Genomic DNA, 20,894 nt, shown 5'->3' on the forward strand with positions numbered 1-20,894 from the left:
CTATTCAGAAAACTCAACTACCCAAGACACCATTATTCTGACAAATATGGCTTCTTGAGGACCTTGTGTACGGGATGAACTATTTTTACCAATATCGGATGTCCTTGGAAATAAGGCCCGAGCTTTCTTGCGGTAAACAATATTGCAAATGCGAGGCTTTATATATTTTTATAACGAGTTTCAGCGCCCCTGGACACTTTTCTTACTAAATAGACTAGTCATTCAAATTTATCTATTTTCTGGACGAGTACTAAGCTTAACACTTGGTCAATAATAAACAAGTAGAGATATAAATGTGAACCTACTATTAGGTGTGTTAGGATGGGCGGTGATGCTAGGAACACCTTCAAATTTGAGAACACCTACTCGTATTCATCCGTCCATTCTAATCTCTCATTTTTTCTTTAATTTGTAGAAGAAGTGGAAATCCTTGTCACCTACACAGGAAAGAAAATGAGAGAGTGCGGCTAAACATCCAGTTAGTTTCTAAACTTCCTTGACATTGTAAGGGCTCGTCATGTCTATGATGGCTTGGAATTTTTCTGGGTTTGTCTCTATGCTTCTTTGGTGAGCATGAAACCCAGGAACTTTCCTCCTTACCTGCCAAATGATCACTTGGAGGATTCAAGCGCATGTTGTAATTCTTGAATGATCCTAAGATATCTTCCAAGCCTGCTACATGGCTCCCCATCTAATGTCTTCACGATCATGTCATCAATGTAAACCTCCAAGTTATGCCTTATTATCTTTAATAATGCGGGATCCATTAGCCTAGGAGGCGTTGGCGTTCTTAAGCCCAAAAGGCATGATGTTGTAGTAGCAATTACCATATTTGGACATGAAGGTCGTCTTGGGTGCATCTACGAGATCCATTTTATTCTAGTTTTCCCTAAATAGGTATCTATTGATTCTAATCTTCCTCGTCAATGCATATTCTCTTCTCCTCGCTAACCTTGTGATTAATTTGAGACATTGACGTAACTAAGGGGTCTATGGCAAGGCGATGACATATCACTCTAGTATCTATGTTCTACATATCCGAGGGTACCCAAGAGAGCATGTCGATGTTCTTCTTGAGTAGGGAAATCAAATTTTCTTCTTCAAATTCAGACAATGAGGTGCATAACTTAGTGACATGGTAGTGTAAAGGCCAATCTGGACCTCTTTCAAATCTTCGGTCAGGGTAAACCTTTCACTTTATGTTCCTAACCTTAGGTCCCAAGTCGTTGTATCGGTGTCATCCATTTTAGAACGAGGAATGTCACCCAGGGTGAGGGGTTTCCTCGTTACATCTAGGCTACTTAGTTAACATTCTTGGGCTATCACCCGACCCCCTATGACTCTACCCGCGTGCTTGTTAGGTAGTGGATATTTTGGGCTTAAGTTTATGGTGGATAATACCACCCCAGGTGATTGAGAGAGGTCATTCCTATGATAAAGTTGTATGGGGAAGTGGCGTCTACTACAAGATACTTCACCACCTTGAGCCAAATTTTATTTCGAGGGAGAATTGGCATTTAACATACACATGTTCACGCAATAGTCCAACCAGGGACCCTTGGAAAGATATAATTTTATTGGAATCCAATTGAAGCCCCTTTAGAAGGTGCTCTAGGGAAGGATGTTTGTTGAGCTGCCAGGGTTGATTACCATGTGCTTCACATCCCAATTGATATATTGGATCATGAAGACCATGACATCATTATTATGAAGGAGTACGTCGATTGTGTCTTCTCGTGAAAAGGTGATTTCGGGCTTTTAGCCCTTGTTGGAGACACTGAGAGCTTTTATGGGCGTGATGCGTGTTATTAACACTTGTCGAGCATACCTTCTCTAGGAGGGAGCTTGAGTCCCCTTGTGAAATATCCAGTGATGGTGTTGGTTGTCTTCTTGTAACTTTTCTCGAACATTCTCGTGAGAAGATGGTGAAAGAAATCATGAGTAAACGACATGTATGGCCCATGTTAGTTTTATAGGGAGTACATGGTGTGCGCGAATAATACTCACTAAAAGTACAAATGTGTAACAAGTGAATAAGGACAATCATAGGATTTAAGGTTCATGTGGTACTGAGAGCTAACTCATGTGAGGTGAGAAGCTACTATATGTGTATATTGTCGATGTGTTGTAGTTGTTAGTTCCCCTATAGTATCATGATACTGATTTATTTATAGTCCCAGAGGTCTTGTCCAGGGCCGGTCCTAGGGTAAGGCGAGCTAGGCCCCCAAAAAAATTATTTTTTAAAGGTATTTTAGGCCTCGAAAAATTAAAATTCAGTATCTTTGTCGAAAAACGAAAGTTGTGTTTAGATGCTTGTTTAGCTCAGTTGGTAAGTAAATGATGTTTTATTTGGAAGGTCGTGTGTTAAAATCTTGTATTCAATTTTATAACTCTGTATAAGGATAATTTCGTATTCAATTTTGTATTGAAAAATAATTCAACCTTAAAAAAAAATGTAAATATTTAACTACCAAAATTAACATTAGTTTCATAGTAGATACCAAAAAAATTAGTCGTAAAAAATCTTAGAACTTCTTCTAAAAGTCAAATATTTTACTATAGTGGATAAACAAAAAAAACCTCGTTTTAATAGTCGCCTTAGGCCTCACATTACATTGGGCCGGCCCGGGCTAAACAAGAATCTATACACAATTTTCGTTTTTCGACAAATATTAATTGATGTTTTATTTGGAAGGTCTTGTGTTCAAATCTTGTATTCAATTTTATAACTCTGAATGAGTAGAATTTCGTATTCAATTTTGTATTGAAAAATAATTCAACCTTGATAAAAAATATAAATATTTAACTACAAAAATTAACATTAGTTTCTTAGTAGATACCAAAAAAGTTATTCGTAAAAAATCTTAGAACTTCTTCTAAAAATCAAATATTTTATCATAGTGGATAAGCCAAAAAACCTCGTTTTAATAGTCGCCTTAGGCCTCATATTACATTGGGTCGGCCCTGGTCTGGACCTAAGTCTTCCTAGGATGTTGCAACCACTATAACTATAAGAATGGGTGTTTGGTTCCCTGAAATCTAGAAAGTGTAGCTAAATTCCATGATTTCCTATGTAGTGTTTATTGACTCAATACACATTTTACGCATGATTGCACATTATGGATGGAGATATTAAGGGTCTGGGCGGAATATCCGAAAAAGGGGTGCCTTATTCAAAAGGTCGGGGCATTTGAACTAATAAAAATGGTAAATTGATAAGGACGATAGTCTAAGCATATACCTTTTGCCCCCTAGAGTCTCTTCCAATTATACCATTATACCTAGATATTATTAAATTAAAGGCTTTTAAATTACGATAACCCTAAGCCAAAAAGGAAACCTAAAATGGTTGTATAGTTTAATCAATTAAAAATGTTTCTTATCAATTAAGAGTCCATTTACCTTCCTTTAATCGATTGGACCAAGTCCTTAATCAATTAGGTAGTGCAAAAAATTTCCAATTGATTAAAAATACTTCTTGATCAAGTTCACACAAGCCTTGTTTGATTTTCAAGAAGTTTTACGAAATCAGAGAGAGTTTTATAAATTTTATCTATGTGTGGTTGCAATAGTACTTCAAGACTTACTCTTGATCTTCTACATTTTAATTGACCACTCTAAACGTAGGACCATACGAGCTTTCACACTTTCACGACTTCAAATTTTCAAGTTCCCCTTTTTGATACATCAACGAATTAGCAATTCAATTTGGACTTAAATCTTCTTAATGATGAGGCTTGATATGTCTTCATGATCACATGCCGTCATCAGAAGCTTTACTTTGACACTTGAAATTAACTCTCCTTGTCATATAGAACTATCAACATCCATAAGTCGTTTGACTTATGGAGGTGTTATATTCAAAGTTGCTTCATCAATTGTCATCATCAAAACTAATTGACGATCTTACTTGCAAGCACATAGATCCACATAGATCTTACTTGCTGCTCAGTTCTTATGAAAAGAAGTTTTCTTAAGGAAGAGGTTTTGTAAAAAATATTCGTGAGTTGATTAGATGATGACACTAAATCAATTACGCAGTCCCCTTTTGAGAGACCCTCCATACTTAGTGTTATTCATATGAACAAAAAATATCTCCTTTGGGCTCCACCCAAACAGAATAGAGTGTCTGCTCTGATACCAATTGAAATTTTGTTCCTTAGGGGACAGATCTTGGATCAGATTGTTAGACGCTGGCCTAAGGATCTAGAGGGGGGTAAATAGATCTCACAGAGTTTTTCGGAATTATTTCGAACTAAGGCGAAAGCGGTTCTGAATCGACTTGCGTCTATTCCGGACCGTTATAGCAAGGGTCGTATATGTGACAAAACCACAAGATAATTGAGATTAACGATGAAATGATATGTTATCGAATCAATATGTTTTACTATAGAAAATCGATTAACTTCTGATTTGATAGACTTTGAATTGCAATGCAGTAATAGTGAAAGAAGCAAAAACACAAACACTTGGTGATAATGATCAAATTGATGGTGATTCAATGTGTGATGAATTGTGATGTTTATGCAAGTTCTTAATTCACAATTTTAACACTCGAATCGTTGATCAATTTGCAATTATAACCAAATATGAACAGAATGTAAATGAAAAGATAAAAGCGACAAGAACACGATATTTGTTTAGGCAGTTCGTCGATCATCCTCGCTACGACTACGTCTGCCCCCAATTCCAAACTGAAATTGGGAAATCTTTCATTAATGTTGAAACCAGTTTATACAAAGAAGATAACAAAGCGATAAACAATAAACCAAATTTGTTGATCCTTTGAATCTTCTTCCCCCTTAATCTTGAGCCAGATTAAGGTCTTCCAAGAGCTTCACTTTGATCCCTTTCTGTAGTGTCTTGAATTGCTTGAACGCTTGTTCTTCAATCTTCACACTCAGCTGGATCCTTGATGAAGCCTCTTGATAAAAAACCCTAAAATTCACCTATCTTGGAGGACAAAACCCTCAGATTTTATTCACCAAAAACCCCACAAATCTTCACCCACTAGGAATCTTCAATTCCGTTCCATGGACGTTATCGATCTTGAACGCAAACCCTCAACGCAAAAATGATTGTGTGTAGTTGTGTTGGAGTTGTGTCGATGATCGAAGATGAGAAGCCTTTGTGTATCTTTCAGTTGTTGGTTTTTAGAAGCTGCAATAATGAACCTTGGACAATATATATGAGAGCTAATCAGTTGGAGCTGAGAAAACCAGAGATTTTTGCATTTTTGATCAGATAGGTCGACCTCTTGTAGTGCTTAGGTCGACCTAACAGAGCTGCATTTGCTTTGAATAACATTTGTTCCCAGTTAGGTCGACCTGTTAAGGAAGTAGGTCGACCAGAATCCTCTTCAGATACGTTTTGGGAGCTTTTCTTCATTTTAGGCCGACCTAGTTGATATGTAGGTCGACCTATCAGAGGGATGTGTAAATTTCTCCACTTTAGGTCGACCTGGGTTGGGAGTAGGTCGACCTGACTGCTGCTTTTCTGAGTTCTTCTTGTTTTACTTGTATTGAGTCGACCTATATGTATAGTGGGTCGACCTGCTCTGTCTTGAGTGACCAATGCTTGCTTTTCTTTGAGTTCTTCTGCTTGTGCCTTGTTGCTTGTTTGCTTGTGGAGTTTTCCATGGATCAAAAACACCTTTGTGAGTGTGATCTTGTATTCACATACTCCCCCTTTTTGATGATGGCAAACCGGTTGCAAAAGCTTCGTCAACATGTAGTGATAGCTCCCCCGGACTTGTATGTGTAAGCTGAAGCTTCTTCATACTGAGCTCAAGCTCCCCCGTACTCTCAGCACCTATCTCCTCCTTTGACAACATCAAAAGAAATACAACGACGGGACAGTAGAAGCGAGTAGCGAGATAAAATAGATATACGCTAGCATGACATAGTATAATAAATAAAGATAGGTAGAAATAACATAAGACCCAAACATATTTAAAGGTACACTTAAACATACATAATAATCCAGGAGATTTAAAAAAAAACAAAGTACGACAACATATAGCAATTTGAACATAATGATAATGAAATGAAATGCAATGACATGATGGTATGATAGAGAATGCATCCTAACGCCTGCCCCTTCTTCCCCTTCCTCTTTGAAATGTGTGAGGACGATCTTCTTCAACTTGTTCCAACAGATCAAGCACAGAAAGATTGAGGGTATTGAAGCATTGGCTTAGATTGGCATGACGGTTCAATGCCGTTTCCTCATATTGATTCTGTCTTAAAGTGGAGTTGGATGCAAATGTCTCAAAGTCAGCTTTGTGGTCCTGAACCAAGCCGTATAACGATTGATATTATCGTTGTTGTTCGTCATAGCGGTCTTGTTGAAGCTGTTGCATTTGTTGGAATTGGAGCTGCTGTGTGTCGAAGTGCTGTTGTTGTAGGAGTTGCATATTCTCTAACATGGCTATGATGTTGGTTTGATCCGGCGGAGACGGAGCTGTATATCCCCAAGGGATATCCTCTTGTTGAGAAGGAGCATATCTCCAATTTGCATCCGTATCTTGTGGAACATCTTCCATAGGGTGATCATCATCATTTGCATTGTCTTGATCAAATCCTTCTTCTTCATTTCCTGCAATGTTTCCAAACTCCGTAGGATCATCATAATTGTAAATAACCTTCCCGGTTCCTTTTTGAATGAGATAGTAGGTTTTCCTAACTGGATTCCAATGGTATCCCATAAGGGTCAATGTTGTTTGTGAGAATTCTTGAGATTGTTGCATGCGGATGTAGTGCAAGTGATCAAGCCTCATTCCGAAATGGTTGACAATTGTCTGAATTATTGATCCATAACACAGGGCGGTAGTTTTCTGTTGGACCTCATGAAACTTTGCAGCTAGAAAGTAAGGCCAATGTACACGCGTTCTGTTTTGCAGCAGATACATGAGCACAACTTCATTCCGTTCAATTCTTGAGTACCCTCCTGCTCTTGGTCGAATGATTCTTGAGATGACCCAATTTAGGAGCCTAGGATCTCGCTTTAGGTGACCGGCTGTTATTGTTTCATTTGGTTTGTCAAAGACGGAAGGGTGTTTGAGGATAGATTTCATGTAGGCTACATGGTCATAGTTTCCCGGTACATCCCCGTCTTCCATACAGAATTCATCGCCTACAATTTTGAGACCAAAGATGCTTATCCAAGCCCGTTTGTCAACAACATGCGACCTAGAACCCATTTTGAATCGGAAATTACAACCATCCCCTTTTGTAAATCCTGCATAGAAAGCCCTGACAGTATTTTCACAGTATGGAGTATCACATTGCACTAAGGGATGAATATTTTGATGTTCAATCAGATCAGCGACATCGGGGATATGCATATTTTTGACAAGATTTGGATCATAGGTATATTGCTTAACAATTTTTCGTTTCATCTGCCACTTCTCAAAATTTTCCCTACAGTCAGGATGAACAAGAGCACTTACCGGTTGAGAAGATGAACTAGTAGCAACTTCCTTTCCCTTTCTTGATTTTGGAGGTATGATTGTTGAGTAGGAGAGTGAGAGAGGAGATTTGTGACAGAGTTTGCACTTGAGGAATTAGGGTTGGCCTTACAAATGGTATGCAAATGAGCAAAAATAGGTAAAAGAGATGATTATGTATGAGTGGGTATGGGTCGGGTCGACCAACAGACCCAATTTGGGAAATATTTGTAGCAGTAGGTCGACCTAATTTAGGGTTGGGTCGACCTAACAGAGAAGCCTGAAAAAAATGCAGATTAGGTCGACCTTAAAGGAGGGTAGGTCGACGTAACTGGGCATTTTAGCTTAGATGTTGAAAAATGACTTGTGTAGGTCGACTCAGAGGCAGATTAGGTCGACCTAAATTCCAAATATTTGTAAAAATGCTCTATATATGATGTGTTTATGCCTAGTTATTTGCTTGTATCTTTAGAATATGATATGCTATGATTAAAAATGAAACACATACATGAGTAAGACAGATATATGTATGAAGTCACTATAAGCATGTTAATTGATAGCATATTATAGCATCAATGATATTTTTGGAAGCGAACAAAAACCATGTTACCGCCTTCTCAATATGTAGGTGTCCCCGTTTAGTGGAGGCCTTTAGGTAATGTGGAATGATTCCTGGCTTGATGAAGAACTACCTTTACACTAAGAGAAATGTTAGCTTGAGAATAATCAATATATACATATATATATATAAAGTAAAGGAATAATCTTAAGAGAAACAAATGTAATTAGCCCAAATTAGAGATATCGAGTATCCCTAATTCCCTACGAATGTTGAAGTATTGCTCCGTTGCTAGGGGTTTGGTGAAGATGTCAACTAGTTGCTTCTTGCTCTCTACATGTTCAAATATGACGTCTCCTTTCTCTACATGATCTCTTAGGAAGTGATGCCGTATTTCAATATGCTTGGTTCGTGAGTGTAGGACAGGATTCTTACTCAAGTTTATGGCACTTGTGTTGTCGCACATGATAGGTATACGATCAAGCTTAATACCAAAGTCAATAAGTTGTTGCTTGAGCCATAATATCTGCGCACAGCAGCTTCCGGCAGCTACATATTCTGCCTCAGCAGTAGATAATGCAACCGATACTTGTTTCTTGCTATGCCAACTTATCAATGAATTTGAGAATAGATGACATGTTCCACTGGTGCTCTTTCTATCGGATTTGCAGCCAGCAAAATCTGAGTCGGAGAATCCTACTAAATAACACTCATTTCCCTTCGGATACCATAGGCCATATGTAGGAGTACCACGTAGATATCGCAGAATTCTTTTGACAGCTTTTAAGTGAGATTCCTTTGGACAAGATTGATATCTTGCACACATACACACACTAAACATGATATCTGGTCTTGAGGCAGTAAGGTACAATAGTGAACCTATCATGCCTCGGTACAATTTCACATCAACCTCTTTACCTTTCTCATCTATGTCTAGGTTAGTATTTGTTGCCATAGGTGTGTCAATCTCCTTCGCTTCACTCATTCCAAATCTTTTGAGCAGCTCTGTGCAGTATTTAGTTTGACTTACAAACGTTCCATGACTGAGTTGATTGATTTGTAGGCCAAGGAAGAAATTTAGCTCACCCATGAGACTCATCTCAAATTCACTCTGCATAATCTTAGAAAATTCTTTGACAAGTTTTGCATTAGTCGACCCAAATATAATATCATCTACATAAACTTGGACTAAGAGTACATCTTTATCTTTTCTTTTAATAAAGAGAGTAGTATCAACTTTACCCCCAGAGTACCCTTGGCTAAGAAGAAATTTGCTCAAACGTTCGTACCAAGCCCGACAGGCTTGTTTAAGACCGTATAGAGCACGTTTCAGCTTATAAACATGAGTTGGATGCATGTAATTCTCAAAGCCGGGTGGCTGAGCAACATAGACTTCTTCATTTATATAGCCATTGAGAAAGGCACTTTTAACATCCATTTGGAATAGTTTGAAGTCTTTTGAACAAGCATAGGCAAGTAAGAGGCGAATAGCTTCGAGACGTGCTACGGGAGCGTATGTCTCTTCATAATCAATACCTTCCTCTTGATTGTAACCTTGGGCAACTAATCTAGCTTTGTTTCTAGTAATAACGCCGTTTTCATCAAGTTTGTTACGAAAAACCCATCTAGTGCCGATTACTTGATGATCTCCCGGATGAGGGACTAAGTCCCAAACATCATTCCGTTTAAATTGGTTTAATTCTTCTTGCATGGCCATTAGCCAATGCTCATCAAGTAATGCGTCCTTAGCGTTTTTCGGCTCAAATTGTGAAACGAAAACAAAATGATGACAGAAGTTACTTATCTTTGAGCGTGTTGTAACGCCCTTTGAGATGTCTCCTATTATGTTGTCAATTGGATGTTCTTTCACATTTGTCCAGGCCTTAGGAAGTTCTTCATTGTTTGAGATGCTCTCTTTTTCATTTTCATCATGAGACTCATCTTTCTCTTTCTCAGCATCTTTCTTTACAATATTTTCATTCTCGTCTTCCTTATCTTTGACAATATCTTCAGTGGATGGACCTGCACCATTAAACGAAAGACCTTTCTCGACATATTTTGTATAAGATTCATCAAAAGACACGTGTACTGACTCTTCTACTATAAGTAATCTTTTATTATATATCCGATATGCTTTGCTAGATTGTGAGTAACCAAGGAAGATGCCCTCGTCAGCTTTAGCATCGAATTTACCAAGATTATCCTTACCATTGTTCAATACAAAACACTTACAACCGAATACATGGAGATGAGATACATTTGGTTTTCTACCCTTTAGTAATTCATATGGAGTTTTGTTTAGTATAGGACGTATTGTTATCCTATTCAAAACATAACACGCCGTGCTAATCGCGTCAGCCCAGAAATACTTAGGTAGACTACCCTCATTCAGCATTGTTCTTGCCAACTCCTCTAGAACACGATTTTTACGTTCAACCACTCCGTTTTGTTGTGGTGTTGTAGGAGCTAAAAAGTTATGCTCAATTCCATGCTTATCACAGTATTTTTCAAAAAGATAGTTTTCAAACTCTCCACCGTGATCACTTCGAATTGCAACTATTTTGGTGTTCATTTTGTTCTGACATAATCTTGCAAATTGCGTGAAAGCTGGAAAAGTTTGATCCTTACTAGGTAGAAAGATTGTCCAACAAAATCTAGAGTAATCATCGACAATGACAAAACCATATATGTTTCCACCTATGCTTTTAGTCCTTGAAGGGCCAAAGAGATCCATGTGAAGGAGTTCAAGAGCGCGTGATGTTGAAACCACGTTCTTTGATTTAAAAGAGATTTTTGTTTGCTTTCCCTTTTGACAAGCATCACATAGATGATCTTTTGAAAACTTCATTTTAGGTAAGCCGATTACTAAGTCTTTTGTGACAACCTTGTTAAGTAAGTCAAAATTTATGTGGGCGAGACGTCTATGCCAAAGCCATGAGTCTTCACCTAGAGCAATTAGACACTTGGTACTAGATTTAGATACTTCATCCAAGTTTAGCATATAGATATTGTTTACTCTTAAGCCATTAAACATAATGTCTCTTTTCTTAGTATGTTCTATTGTGCAGCCAGAATTTGTAAACGTTACTTTAAAATCTTTGTCGCACAATTGACTTATACTTAAGAGATTATGCTTAAGACCTTCTACTAGCAGTACATCAGTTATAGTTGTGGTAGAAGGGTTACCTACACTTCCTTTACCAAGTATGGCTCCCCGATTGTTATCTCCGTAGGTGACATACCCCTTTTTCTTTGCGTGAAACTCAACGAAAAGAGATATGTCTCCAGTCATGTGTCTTGAACATCCGCTATCAAGGAACCACAACCTTTCGGCAATGTCAAGACACTTTTCCTGCAAAATTAATTTAGAGAGGGAGGTCCCCAATTTTCATTGGGTCCTTGGTAGTGAGTACATAATTTGTTGCACTTAGGCAACCATTGAAATACTCCTTTAGGAACCAAAATCCTCCTAAATTTGCATTTTTCAATGGTATGACCCTTTTTGCAACAATAGTGACAGGTAATATGATGAGAATATGTTGTTTTGCTAGTTGATACTTTTGGTACAAAGGTATATTTTCTATATAAAGGAGTATACGACCTTTTGAACTTAGTTGGATCAACCGCAAAAGTCACTTTTGGTTGTAGAGCCTTGTCTAATTTGGCTTTTAGATCTCTTACTTCTTTTTGCCAAATATGACATGTCTCACAACCAAACCATGATGTAGGATCTATCTCAACTTTATCCTTTTGAATGTCTAGCATAGATTGTTTTAAAGCTTCCATATCCTTTTCGGTTTTCTCAACTTTTGATTCAAGATATGAAAAGATTTTCTTATTTGAGGCCAAAAGTTTGAAAGCTTCAATTGCATCTCTATGTAATTCTTCAAAAGCAAGTTTTAGTTGAGAATGAGATACCTTGTCTATGAGTTCAGGTTTAACATGACTTACAAGTTTCTTTTTCTTGTGTTGATGAGCCATAAGGCATAAGTTTGCTGATTCTTCTTCATCGCTTGATGAGTTTTCACTAGATGAATCACTTTCCCATGCTATGTAGGCTCTTCTAGATTTATTATGACCTTTTCTTTGGTTCTTCTCTTTTTCCTTCTTAAGGTATGGACAATCCGGTTTGTAGTGACCGACTTTGCCACAATTAAAGCAAGGCCCTTTGATTTTTCCTTTGTTGTTGTCATCTTGTTTGCGCTTGTTGGATTGCTTTCTATAGTTGATCAAGCCTTTGTCGGAATGTTTTGCTCCATTTTTCTTTAGGTATTTGTTGTATCTTCGAACAAACAGACCCATTTCCTCATCATCGGAGTCTTCATCATCACTTGTATCACTATCCTCTAGCTCTTGTCTTGAGGTCTTGGAGCTTGAAGCTTTTAGAGCTATTGACTTCTTCTCTACCTCTTTCTCCATGTTCTTCTCTTTCTTTGCTCTTTTCTCATGCATGTCAAGGCATTTAAGATGTTGTTCATGTTCCTCTAGTTTACCAAAAAGAGTGGTAATGTCTAAGGTGTTTAGATCATTTGCTTCCTTTATTGCTGTAACCTTGGGTTGCCATTCCCTGTTCAAACATCTTAAGATTTTGTTAGTAGCAACTGCATTGGAAACAGGTCTATCAAGAGAATTTAAACGATTTTTCAGGTGAACGAATCTCTTCTGCATGTTTTCGATGGATTCACCATCTTCCATGTGGAAAAGTTCGAACTCTTGAGTTAACGTATTGATTCTAGCTAGTTTGACATCATTCGTTCCCTCGTGGGCAACTTGCAATGTGTCCCACATAGCTTTAGCGGATCTACAATGGGAAACGCGATAGTATTCATCAACTCCTAGAGCTGAGATTAGAATGTTTCTCGCTTTCCAATCGTATCCATATCTCTTTTCATCTTCAGCATCCCAAGTATTTTCTGGTTTTGGAACAACTGCACCAGCTGCATTTGTCATGGTGATCTGAAAGGGACCATTGACAATAGCTGTCCAGATGTTCCTATTAATTGCATTGATGTGAACACACATACAATCCTTCCAATAGCCATAGTTTTCACCGTTGAAAACTGGAGCTCTATTGTGAGCCCCTTTAGGTCCGGAAGCCATCTTTCCAATAAGTGTTTCACGTAGCACGGAATAAACCGGAGCTCTTGATGCCACTTGTTAGACGCTGGCCTAAGGATCTAGAGGGGGGTGAATAGATCTCACAGAGTTTTTCGGAATTATTTCGAACTAAGGCGAAAGCGGTTCTGAATCGACTTGCGTCTATTCCGGACCGTTATTGCAAGGGTCGTATATGTGACAAAACCACAAGATAATTAAGATTAATGATGAAATGATATGTTATCGAATCAATATGTTTTACTATAGAAAATCAATTAACTTCTGATTTGATAGACTTTGAATTGCAATGCAGTAATAGTGAAAGAAGCAAAAACACAAACACTTGGTGATAATGATCAAATTGATGGTGATTCAATGTGTGATGAATTGTGATGTTTATGCAAGTTCTTAATTCATAATTTTAACACTCGAATCGTTGATCAATTTGCAATTATAACCAAATATGAACAGAACGTAAATGAAAAGATAAAAGCGACAAGAACACGATATTTGTTTAGGCAGTTCGTCGATCGTCCTCGCTACGACTACGTCTGCCCCCAATTCCAAACTGAAATTGGGAAATCTTTCATTAATGTTGAAAGCAGTTTATACAAAGAAGATAACAAAGCGATAAACAATAAACCAAATTTGTCGATCCTTTGAATCTTCTTCCCCCTTAATCTTGAGCCAGATTAAGGTCTTCCAAGAGCTTCACTTTGATCCCTTTCTGCAGTGTCTTGAATTGCTTGAACACTTGTTCTTCAATCTTCACACTCAGCTGGATCCTTGATGAAGCCTCTTGATAAAAACCCCCAAAATTCACCTATCTTGGAGGACAAAACCCTCAGATTTTATTCACCAAAAACCCCACAAATCTTCACCCACTAGGAATCTTCAATTCCGTTCCATGCTTGTGTGTAGTTGTGTTGGAGTTGTGTCGATGATCGAAGATGAGAAGCCTTTGTGTATCTTTCAGTTGTTGGTGTTCAGAAGCTGCAATAATGAACCTTGGACAATATATATGAGAGCTAATCAGTTGGAGCTGAGAAAACCAGAGATTTTGGCATTTTTGATCAGATAGGTCGACCTCTTGTAGTGCTTAGGTCGACCTAACAGAGCTGCATTTGCTTTGAATAACATTTGTTCCCAGTTAGGTCGACCTGTTAAGGAAGTAGGTCGACCAGAATCCTCTTCAGATACGTTTTGGGAGCTTTTCTTCAGTTTAGGTCGACCTAGTTGTTGTGTAGGTCGACCTATCAGAGGGATGTGTAAATTTCTCCACTTTAGGTCGACCTGGGTTGGGAGTAGGTCGACCTGACTGCTGTTTTTCTGAGTTCTTCTTGTTTTACTTGTATTGAGTCGACCTATATGTATAGTGGGTCGACCTGCTCTGTCTTGAGTGACCAATGCTTGCTTTTCTTTGAGTTCTTCTGCTTGTGCCTTGTTGCTTGTTTGCTTGTGGAGTTTGCCATGGATCAAAAACACCTTTGTGAGTGTGATCTTGTATTCACACAGATGTCTGGGACAACTTGTCCAATCCAGATATGACATTTTAACTTATACAAGATGATGAAGCAGAAAAGTAATAAAGAACACAATAATTGTTAACCTAGTTCAATGCAAACCAAACCTACATCTGGGGTCATCCAAACCAATAAAGGAAATCAACTCTTATATAGAATTAGTACAAAGTGTATTAGATGAACAAGCCCCTATTTCAATGCCCCTCTTCTTAATTCTACCCTAGTATCTTTTATATTTAGGACTTCCCCTAAATACGAGAACCCCCTCTCACTTTCTCTGAATCACTAATCCCAAGTGAATAACAATCACAATCAATTATTAATATTGAATTACAACTCAACTAAGACAACCAATTATTATTCCTTATGATATGAATGAAGCAACAATGTGGTGTACAAGAAACAACAAACAAAAGACTCAACAAAAACCCTAGAACAAAGAATCAATCCTAGAGCACACACTCAAACATGAGATGTGAATCTCCTTAAATAGCAATGTCAATTTGGGCTTGTTCTCCTTGGATATTTAATATGATCTCGTTTAGAATAATAGTTGATATTATTGGATTTTATTTATTCCACAAAGTCTCCAACAAAAGGTATGCATTTAAATTGATTTGATCTTCAAACAACTGTCAAACAAATCACACAAACATTTCTAAACAATCTGCAACAAATCTGATTGAACCAATCAAACAATAATGCACAAAACACCATCCACCTTGGCCTGCTGCTAGGGGATAGACGTGACACACATGCTGGGACATCTGTTCCCACACGTTTCCTTCTTCAAAGAAACAACTTGAAGAAACTACGTTATTTTGTATAATGCATCCAATCCAAAAGGAACAACATATCTAATCGATTAAAAAGTGAACTCGCCACCTAGTTGATTTCAAACCCTTTGAGTTGATTATGATGTGATCGTAGATGAGTTGTTTATGTATTTGCTAGGTATAATCAACTAGCGCTGCAAGATAATCGATTAGAGGGCGGACAAAGCCCATAAATAATTTTCTTTTATATCCTAATATATTCTACTATATAATGGAGTCTTGTGAACTCTTCCAAAGTATTAAAATTTCATTTAATGTTTTTCTTCCTCATTCACTTTCTTTATACACATTATTTTTATACACTAGTCATTATATTAGTGTCGAGAGAGCAAAATACTTAAATTAGAGCTGTGTTATTTTGTTGTTTTGATCAAATTGTGTAGAAATTATAATTCAAGAAATTATTTTTCTTCCAACATTGTAAGTGATATAAATATTGTAAGTTAAACTCGTGTAAAAGCTTAGTGTATGAGGGTTGTGATTGAACCTGGAATAAAAGTTTAAGTGTGTTAGTAGAAATTGAAAAAGTAAAAATAACATTAATTTTTAAAAAATATTTATAAAATTTAATTAATGTTATTTAATTAAGAGTTAATTATTTCTGTATAAACTTTAATTATCTAAATACATTTCTATTTTAAAAAAATATAAGACTTAAACTTAAAAGTAAGATAATGACAGCTAATAGGCCTAAATTTTATTTGTTTTTATTTACAAAGTCAGAACCTTGCAAAGCTTAATTTACCCTACATAATATATTTTTTACCCTTACTTGTGACTATGAGTGTGTTCTTTATTAGAAAAGCTTAGTTAAAGTATCTGTTAAACTATCAATCAAGGAAAAGTAAAAAGTTGTAGTTTGTTTCTTATATTTGGACCACTTGTAAAAAGGCAAGCAAATGGAATCAAATATTTGAGTTGACAAGATATATACAATCACACGTGGCAAATATGTTGGCTGCTGCTACTACAGGCTGCTGCTGCATGTTGAATTGTTGATATGATAGTATAGTATGGGCATATGTTATATGTGAAAAAGTCAAGAGAAACCCGTGACCACTCCTCTCTTCTTCTCGTCTTGACAACTACAACTCATATTGTTTTTATATTTTGACTCTCCTTGCGTCTCTTTTTCAATATTTCTTACATCAATTCATTAATTTCCAATCTTTAACCAACCATCTATCGGTTGGAATCCAACCACGTCATAACACAGGTGTGAGATGAGTAAGATTTAATTGAGATTTAAGTACATTAATTAATGAATAAAAAGTTACTTTATTTAATTTATGTCCAATTAATATCATTAAGAATAAATCATTATCAATGTGTGTCAATTAGAATCAATTGTATTTATTCTATTATCTTATTATATACCATTCATATGAATATAAGTATATTTTAGTGTGAACCAAAAGTACTTGGGTTCCAGTAGTAAAGGAGCTCTGCAAAGGACGATACTTGGGGAATACCGAGTTCGAATCCTGGTGGAAATGATGTTTGGTCAATGTTCATACCTCAGTTCACATTCACAACTCGATATATTTAGCTTACATAGACAATATTATACTGAAAATACTTTTTTAATATGTTTTCGTAGGTTAAAGATTTCACTTTTTTTTCTTTTATGGCTAAAAACCTTGTCGCCCATAATACATAATCATGTTCCAGGTCTTCATTCTCTGTCACTGCCGCATCGCCACCATTAGGTTCTCAATACTCCGGCGAACCCAGCGTCGCAATGCCCACAACTGGCCGACGTCACATGCACCCTCACGCGCGACCACAGTCCTGATGCACGAGTCTTGCGCGCACTGTGTCAGATCTGTTTTTCACCTCGTTTCGTTGTTTGTTCCGACCGTCACTTTCTTCCCACCGCTAAATACCCTTGTTTTCACGTTTTTCAGCCATCAACTATCATGGGAGATCCATCCGCAATCGATTACGTCACTTTTACCAAAGTTCTTCTCATACTGTGCAAAAACTACCAACTACATTGTATCGGTCGGTGTCGCCAAGTTATGGTTCCATGGTAAAGGACTTGAAGATCACTTGATCAAAGGATCTTATCGTCGTTCATCGCACTATATGGAAGCAAACCAATGCCTCTTTATGCACCGTGTGGTGGTTTCCATAATGCCTAATCTTCAAGCGCAATATTAACCTTTACCACTTTCTATGAAGTTTGCGAAAAGGCTAAGAAAATTTTCTTGAACGATGTCCATTATCTCTATATTGTCATCCTTAATCTCCTCTTTAAAATTGGAGAACATGAATATGCAAGTGTATCTTAGTAAGTTTGATTCGTTAAAGGCTAATTTTTTTTAACCCTAATGTCGTTTATAAATGATGCAACAACTCATGAAAAGCAACGCAACAAGTTTTTCATGATCGTGACACTTATGCAACTACCATAAAAACTCGATTCCATATGTAACTAGATTTTATCGGGATCCACTGTTCTTGACTATGAATCAGTTAGTGAACAGTTGTTACGCTTGGCCAATTCTCATGCTTTTGGATAGGTCTATACTCCATCTCCCACTGAATCATTGTTAGAATCCAAAATGTGGATAGTTTGGTAATAACTTTGGTGGTATTTCGATAACTCTTTTCCCTACTTTTGATTCAATTACGTTTATAATCGTGTAAATAAATAAAATCGAGTTTTGATAGTAAATATGTAATTTACTAGTTTTTCTTCTTTGTTTTGAAGGTTATTTCGCATTTTGGAAAGCTTTGGATGAAAGTTATGAAAGATATCATTTTGGAGCAAGTTTGGAGCCATTTTGGAGAAGTTTTGTTCATCAAGTTTCGCTAAGCGGCCGTCTAGCGCGCTTTCCAGTGGCGGACCGAGCTTCCTATTCCACTAAGCGGCCATCCAGCGAGCTTTCCAGTGGTGAACCAAGTTTTCAGTTCCGCTTAGCGGACCCTTCGTGATTCAAGATATTTTCTCTAGTCCGCTTAGCGGCCCTCTGTGCGCTAAAAGGGACTACTTTTTGAGTGATACTAATTTTCGGCACTTGGAGATATTTTTATGTATCATCCTTATCTTTTTCTCATTCTACCAACCAACCACATTCTAGGTAGAGTTGTCAAAATGGGCTACCCGCCCATTTAGGGCCGGCCCTGATGGGCCTGAGCTTTTTAGGGTTTGGCCAAAAAAGCTCTATTGTAATATGAGTCTCAAAATTACTATCCGAGCTCGGCCCTAGATGGGTTTCGGGCTACCCGGCCCTAAAAGGGCTTTTTTTAATAAAAAAATTAAAATAAAAAATCTATTATATTTATTATAAATTAAATAAAAAAATTATATTATTTTAAACATAATATATTTTTAAAATCAATGTTTTATTTTGGAGTAACACAATATAAAAACTAATATAAAATTTTGAAATTTATAGTTGTGCGGGCCTTATGGGCTACCCATGGCCCATATGGGCTAGCCCTAATGGGCCGCAGGCTTTTTAGGGTCGGGCTAAAAAAGCCCTTAAAAATATGGGCTCTCATTTTAAGGCCCAAGCCCTATGATTTTTCGGGCCGGGCGGGCCGGCCCATATGGGCTAGCTCATTTTGACAGCTCTAATTCTTGGGCAAGAGAAGAAGAAGAAAACTCATAAGTTATTCAAGATTTCTCAAGCATATTTCTTCATCATCTTTAGATTCTTATGCTATAAAATTTTGTTTTGATGTTTGTTGTTAAAGCTATTGTTAGTGTTTTCATGTTGGCTGCATTTGTGGTAAAACATACTTGGATGTTTAATGTCTTGACCAATGTCATGATATGCTTTATATGGTGTTATGCAGGCTGCATATGTTTAAGCTAATACAGGTTTTGTTAGTGAATGTCATGACCGATGTCATGACATCCATGTCTGACAGTAGAAGCTATTATGTTTTATTATTATGTTTCCAGATTTCTCTCAATCTACAATTTATGAAACATTTTATTGTGTGCTGAATATTTCTCCTAGAAGATTTTGTTAACAACACATTCTGTAACAACTTGATGACGTGTAAATTAGGTTAACTTGGTTAACCCTAATTTGGTTCTTGGAAAGCCCGAGGCCCAAGAGCTGCATATAAGAAGACTGCAATCCTAATTTGGAACGCAGAGAGATTTGTTAATTGTGAAGAACCATAGTTCTGTGTCTGTGTGTTTAGTCTCTTGTACTCCAAGCAATTGTCTTTTGATGATTGTATTGGAATAGGTTGTGTTTGTACTTTGTCACTCTAAGCTTTTAAGCACGAGTGTGTGTCTCTTGATTGAAGCTTTTAAGCAGATCAAGGTGTGTTTTTGAAGTGTGTCTTATCTCTTATTAGATTAATGTCTGTTTGTAATCACTGTTGTGATTGAGGGGGAGTGAGTGGAGATACTCAGGTCTAGGATTAGATTGGAATTACATTGGGTAGGTCTTAAGTGAGAAGTTGTAAACGGGGGATTTTAACTCTGAATTAATACTACTTATATTGGATTCCCTCCCTGGCTTTGTAGCCCCCAGAGACAGAGTAGGTATTGTTGTATACCGAACTAGGTGAACAATTTGCTGTGTTCTTTACTGTTTTTATGCACTTCTGTTTTAAAGTATTATTCTGTGTGATTGTGGATGTCATAACATCCACTACGACATCGCGTGTGGGTTACTAGAATTTTCAGTTATGGAGAGCTAAACTTCTCATGTGTCAAGATTAGAGGTAGTTAGCTTGTAAAGTATGTATTTTGCTTAATCTTTTGTGTATGAACCTTGTTGATGATTAATATATGGTGAATATCTTTGTTATTCATGTTTATATGTTGTTTTGATGCACTATTGAGAGATATGTTTCAAATCTTGATCAAAAGATATTCATCTATCAATAATCAAACTCTAGAGATAGATTTGTGAGTTGATAATCACTTGTATTTGAGATTTTAAAGATTATCATGTTGATTGTTGGCATGAGAGATCATCTAACGGTCGATATGATAACATCCACGGTATTGCTTTAGAGATAAACTATATCGAGAGGATATGTGGTTATATTAATCATTAACATGTTCATATGCGTGATTAGCTAAATATATACAAATCAAGTTACCAAAAACTAATCTTAACACAATTTTACCAAATCGTTTTCAAACCCTATTTTACTATCTTTATTTACTTTTAATGCTATTTACATCTAATGTTACCAAAATATTACTCAACCTTAACTCAAAATACATTAAACTGCAGAGCAGCGGTAGTATCACATCAATCCCTGAGGAAACGATAAAGGAAATACTTACCCTTTTAACAATCATCTTCTCTCGCTTCTCACTACCATGGTCGTGGTGGAGGAAATAGATGACGTGGTGGCCAACGCCATGGTATTCATTGTAATTATTGCAATCGTTACAATCATATTGAAGATGAATGTCATACAAATGTAAGAGAACAAAAACAACCACC

The sequence above is a fragment of the Vicia villosa genome, linkage group LG1, assembly GCF_029867415.1.
Source record: "Vicia villosa cultivar HV-30 ecotype Madison, WI linkage group LG1, Vvil1.0, whole genome shotgun sequence".
Taxonomy (NCBI): Eukaryota; Viridiplantae; Streptophyta; class Magnoliopsida; order Fabales; family Fabaceae; genus Vicia; species Vicia villosa.